This window comes from Sesamum indicum, linkage group LG13 (genome assembly GCF_026168435.1).
Source record: "Sesamum indicum cultivar Baizhima isolate 11 linkage group LG13, ASM2616843v1, whole genome shotgun sequence".
Lineage (NCBI taxonomy): Eukaryota > Viridiplantae > Streptophyta > Magnoliopsida > Lamiales > Pedaliaceae > Sesamum > Sesamum indicum.
Genome location: NC_142669.1, coordinates 4,709,769 through 4,715,930, shown reverse-complemented (window position 1 = coordinate 4,715,930; position 6,162 = coordinate 4,709,769). Strand labels below are relative to the sequence as shown.

The following is a 6,162-nucleotide window of genomic DNA, read 5'->3' as shown; positions in this document are numbered from 1 at the left end:
ACCTTCCTCCCCCTGAACTTAGATGCGGATGAGCATGCACGTCACACTTACTCCATGTCTTCCTCCCTCCAAACCTAGATGTGGATGAGCATTTACGACAAGTTTAGGTTCCTTCCTCCGGACCTAGATGCGGATAATACGTCAAGCTCACTTCATGTCTTCCTCTCTTCCGACGTAGATGCGGATGTGCATTTATGTCAAAACTCACTTTATACGTTCCTCCATCTGGACCTAGGTGCAGATGAGCATGCACGCGCGTACTTCCTTCTAACCTTGAGAGTATATCTCTACAAGAGTTGTCCTTGTTATTCTTTCAAGTAGTTAATTCTCACTCAAATTCTCTTCTGTAGATTCCCTTTGTAGTTTAATACCAATAGTTATTTATAATTTTTTAGATTTCATATAGTAGCTTTGCATTTGATTGAAAACCATATCTTTAGTTGTCTCGAGTTTATGCTTATCCAATATCTTGTGCCTAGAAAATGAATTGTTATGTTTTTACTTGAATTTTATACTTCAAAATAGCAATAAGACGGCTAACATAGATGAGACTCGTATTTGCCACATTGGAGCTTGCTATTGCAAGCTCCCTATGATGCAAATCTCTTAAGATGAACAACCCATTTATTGCACTGCCATATTTGACATTTGCGTTCTTGCTTGCTCTCGAACTTATCTTTTATTTTTCTCTACATGTTTCTCCTCCTTGAGATAGTCCTTTTTATCACATGCGCAGTGATGTGCTGCATATTAACTATTGCATAAGCTATCTAAAGATAGCGTAGTTAAATTACTTTCCCAGCCCATATTATTTGTTTCATAAAAAAGTTTTACCTGTTGAAGTATTTGGATATCTGATGCACTTATTTGCTTAAAATTATAGAAAATATAAAACAAGTACATTGTCTCTACGAGATAGAATGATTCATTCTGGTGTATAATGTTATATTATCCAATGACTTTGTTGGATTTTTTGGCCCATGCCCCCCCCCCCCACAACTTGGATGGCAGCCCACTTACTGCCCGGCCCATTACCTGACCCAACCCTTCTTCTACTTAACCCTATTCTTCCACTATTCAGCCGATGCCTCTTCCTCTCCCTCCTTTCTATCTCTTGTTTGTTTCCTCTCAAGTTTCCAATGCTCTTGAAAATCTCTCATCACCTGACCTCTTTCTATCTCTATTCTCTGTATTCTATCTGTGTATATATATATTGGTCTTCTGTGGTTTTAAAGAGATAGAACAACAGAAAAACTAAAACCCCTTTTCGTGAAATACTTTGTCAGAATATTTGCTGAGTGTGAGAGAAACTTTTTAGTGGAATTTTGAGTGATTCTAAATGAAGCCTAAGTGGTCTATTTGTAGATCTTTGTGTCATGGTGGATTTGTGGGTTTTTTGCAACCATGAGGGTTGCAGGCCGATGGTGGCGCTTGGGCATTCGGTTACCAGATTTGGCTCCTGAGCCAATTACTTTACTGCTTTTCGTATTGCTATTTTTCTGTTATTCTTTCTTTATTCATTGATCTGAAATTATTGTATAAGGGTTTCCAAATCCACCATTATCTCTGTAGTTATTGTTTTATTTGAGTTCATCACTTTGTGGATAAATTCCCAACAGATCTCATCATCTTCCATGATTCTTTGAAATTCCTCGCACTTTTTATTTCTCCCTCTCTTACTCCGTGTTTCTGGTTATCCTCGTGTGATGCCTATGTTAGTGTGCTTTTTTGCTCTTCGACTTCTCTTTTATTTTCTCTCTTTGCATTTCTCCTCCTTGAAATGGTCCCTTTAATCACATAGTCGATATTTGTAATTCTGCAGGTTATCCACTTTCGCTGCTTGGAAAGTTCTGAAAAGGATGAATTTTGTTTACAACTGTGAGTTTAATAAAAGACAAACTTTTCATTCTAGAGAGTAATTTTCTATGTTATGATTGGTAATATTGATCCACTTAATGCTGCTATTCAAATTTCACTAATTGTGAAGGGCAAAGCTTGATTCATATGATGAAGTTGTTAAGAGAGTAGCAAACCAACTCGGAGTCGATGATCCATACAAACTGCGGCTTACATTACACAATATCTACTCTCATCGACCAAAAGCTCATCCTATAACATATCAAGGACTAGAAAACTTGTTAGAGATGCTGCTGCATTACGACCAAGTACGCATTCATACAACTCTACATCGGGGTTGATTTGATCTGAAATTATTGTATAAGGGTTTTCAAATCCACCATTATCTATGTAGTTACTGTTTTATTTGGGTTCGTCACTTTGTGGATAAATTACCAACAGATCTCATCAAATTATCTTCCATGATTCTTGGAAATTCCTCGCTCTTTTGATTTCTCCCTCTCTGGCTCCTTGTTTCTCATTATCTTAATGTGATGCCTATGTTTGTGTTCTTTATTGCTCTTCGACTTCTCTTTTATTTTCTCTCTTTGCATTTCTCTTCCTCCAAATGGTTCCTTTTATCACATAGTCGATGCTGTGCCTCATATTGAGTATTGTATACGTTAAGTGCCTGAACAAAGCATAATTAATTACTTTCCTAGCCCGTATTATTTGTTTCTCTACAAAAGGTTTTACCTATTGAAGTATTTTGGTATTTGATGCAATTATTTGCTTAAAAATATACAAAATATAAAATTTGTACATTGTCACCTCCGAGAAACAATGCATAATATCGATGTATAATATTATCGAGTGATCTCATCATATTATCCTCCACGACTCTTTAAAATTTTTGCTCTTTCTCTTGCACCTGATCTTGGTTCCCATTATCTTAGTGTGCATGTGGGTGTGCATACCTGGACAATATTAGTTACTCAACGTATCCCATTTATAACGTCTATTTCCTTTCGGTGACCCCAAAATAATGGTTCTAAGTCTAAAAGTATTCTTTTTCCCCGTAACTACCTTCTTGTTAAAGAAATTATGTGATGCTTCTAACTTTCATCTAATATATCCAGACTATTTGGGTTTGTAATTCTGCAGGTTATCCACTTTCGCTCCATGGAAACGCCTGAAAAGGATGAATTTTGTTTACAACTGTGAGTTCTATAAAAGACAGACTTTTAATTCTAGAGTGTTGTTTCCTATGTTATGATTGGTAATATAGATCCACTTAATGCTGCTATTCAAATTTCAATAATTGTGAAGGTCAAACCTTGATTCATAAGATGAAGTTGTTAATGATCCAACTCGGAGTTGATGATCCGTCCAAACTACGGCTTACATTACACAATATCTACTCTCAGCGACCAATAGCTCATCCTATAACATATCGAGGAGTAGAATACTTGTAAGAGATGTTGCTGCATTACGACCAAGTACGCGATCATGCGACTCTAAGTCGGGGTTCGTTTGATCTAAAATTATTGTATAAGGGTTTTCAAATCCACCATTTCATCACTTTGTGTGTAAATTTCCAATCGATCTTATCATATTATCTTCGATGATTCTTTGAAATTCCTCGCTCTTTCTTTTTCTCCCTCTCTGGTTTCTTGTATCTCGTTATCTTAGTGTGATGCCTATGTTTGTGTTCTTTATTGCTCTTCGACTTCTCTTTTATTTTCTCTCTTTGCATTTCTCCTCCTCCAAACGGTTCCTTTTATCACATAGTCGATGTTGTGCCTCATAGTGACTACTGTACACGTTAATTCCCTGGACAAAGCGTAATTAATTGCTTTCCTAGCCGCTATTATTTATTTCTCTACAAAAGGTTTTACCTATACAAGTATTTTGGTATTTGATGCTATTATTTGCTTAAGAATATACAAAATATATTATTTGTACATTGTCACCTCTGAGAAACAATGAATCATATCGGTGTATAATATTATCGAGTGATCTCATCATATTATCTTCCACGACTCTTTAAAATTTTTGCTCTTTCTCTTGCACCTAGTCTTGATTCCCATTATCTTAGTGTGCATGTGCGTTTGCATACCTGTACACTATTAGTTACTCAATGTATCTCATTTATAACGTCTATTTCCTTTCAGTGACCCAGAAATAATGGTTCTAAGTCTAAAAGTATTTTTTTTTCCCGTAACTACCTTTTTGTTAAAGCAATGATGTGATGCTTCTAACTTTCATCTAATATATCTTGACTTTTTTGGTTTGTAATTCTGCAGGTTATCGACTTTCGCTCCTGGGAAAGGCTTAAAAAGGTTGAATTTTGTTTACAACTGTGAGTTCAATAAAAGACAGACTTTTAATTCTAGAGTGTAATTTCCTATGTCATGATTGGTAATATTGATCCACTTAACGCTGCTATTCAAATTTCACTAATTGTGAAGTTCAAAGCTTGATTCATATGATGAAGTTGTTAAGAGACTAGCGAACCAACTCCGAGTCGATGATCCATCCAAACTACGACTTACATTACACAATATCTACTCTCAGCGACAAAAAGCTCATCCTATATCATATCGAGGAGTAGAAAACGTGTTGGAGATGCTGCTGCATTTCGACCAAGTATGCATTCATACAACTCTAAGTCGGGGTTCATTTGAGTTGAAATTATTGTATAATGTTTTTCAAATCCACCATTATCGCTGTAGTTATTTTTTTATTTAGTTTCATCACTTTGTGGATAAATTCCCAACAGATTTCATCATATTATCTTCCATGATTCTTTGAAATTCCTCGCTCTATCTATTTGTCTCTCTCTGGCTCCTTGTGTCTCGTTATCTTAGTGTGATGCCTATTTTTGTGTTCTTTATTGCTCTTCGACTTCTCTTTTATTTTCTCTCTTTGCATTTCTCCTCCTTGAAATGGTCCCTTTTATCACATAGTCGATGTTGTGCCTCATATTGACTACTATATACGTTAATTGCCTGAACAAAGCATAATTAATTACTTTCCTAGCCCGTATTATTTGTTTCTCTACAAAACGTTTTACCTATTGAAGTCTTTTGGTATTTGATGCTATTATTTGCTTTAAAATATAAAAAATATAAAATTTGTACATTGCCACCTCCGAGAAACAATGAATCATATCGGTGTATAATATTTTCGAGTGATCTGATCATATTATGTACCACTTCTCTTTAAATTTTTTCTCTTTCTCTTGCACCTGGTCTTGATTCCCATTATCTTAGTGTGCATGTGCTTGTGCATAACTGGACACTATTAGTTACTCAATGTATCCCGTTTATAACATCTGTTTTCCTTTCAGTGACCACAAAATAAGGGTTCTATGTCTAAAAGTATTCTTTTTCCCCGTAACTACCTTCTTGTTAAAGCAATGATGTGATGCTTCTAACTTTCATGAACTATATCCTGACTTTTTTGGTTTGTAATTCTGCAGGTTATCCACTTTTTCTCCTTGGAAAGGCCTGAAAAGGATGAATTTTGTTTACAACTGTGAGTTCAATAAAAGACAGACTTTTAATTCTAGATTTTAATTTCCTATGTTATGGTTGGAAATATTGATCCACTTAACGCTGCTATTCAAATTTCACTAATTGTTAAGGTCAAAGCTTGATTCATATGATGAAGTTGTTAAAAGAGTAGCAAACCAACTCGGAGCCAATGATCCGTCCAAACTACGGCTTACATTACACAATATCTACTCTCAGAGACCAAAAGCTCATCCTAGAAAATATTGAGGAGTAGAAAACTTGTTAGAGATGCTGCTGCATTACGACCAAGTACACATTCATACAACTCTAAGTCGGGGTTCATTTGATCTGAAATTATTGTATAAGGGTTTTCAATTCCACCATTATCTATGTAGTTATTGTTTTATTTGGGTTCATCACTTTGTGGATAAATTCCTAACTGAACTCATCATATTATCTTCCATGATTCTTTTAAATTCCTCGCTCTTTCTATTTGTCCCTCTCTGGTTCCTTGTTTCTCCTTATCTTAGTGTGATGCCTATTTTTGTGTTCTTTATTGCTCTTTGACTTCTCTTTTATTATCACTCTTTGCATTTCTACTCCTTGAAATGGTCCCTTTTATCATATAGTCGATGTTGTGCCTCATATTGACTATTGTAAACGTTAATTGCCTGAACAAAGCATAATTAATTACATTCCTAGCCCGTATTATTTCTTTCTCTACAAAACGTTTTACCTATTGAAGTGTTTTGGTATTTGATACTATTATTTGCTTAAAAATATATAAAATATAAAATTTGTACATTGC

At 35.2% G+C, this 6,162-nt stretch overlaps 1 long non-coding RNA gene across 1 annotated transcript; it reads left to right on the top strand.

Moving 5' to 3' along the window:
- Positions 1 to 1,098: 1,098 nt before the first annotated feature.
- Positions 1,099 to 3,056, top strand: LOC110011274 (uncharacterized). Its single transcript, XR_016063766.1, has 3 exons — positions 1,099 to 1,878; positions 1,988 to 2,165; positions 3,001 to 3,056. It is a non-coding gene; the product is annotated as an uncharacterized LOC110011274 (long non-coding RNA).
- The last annotated feature ends 3,106 nt before the right edge of the window (positions 3,057 to 6,162 follow it).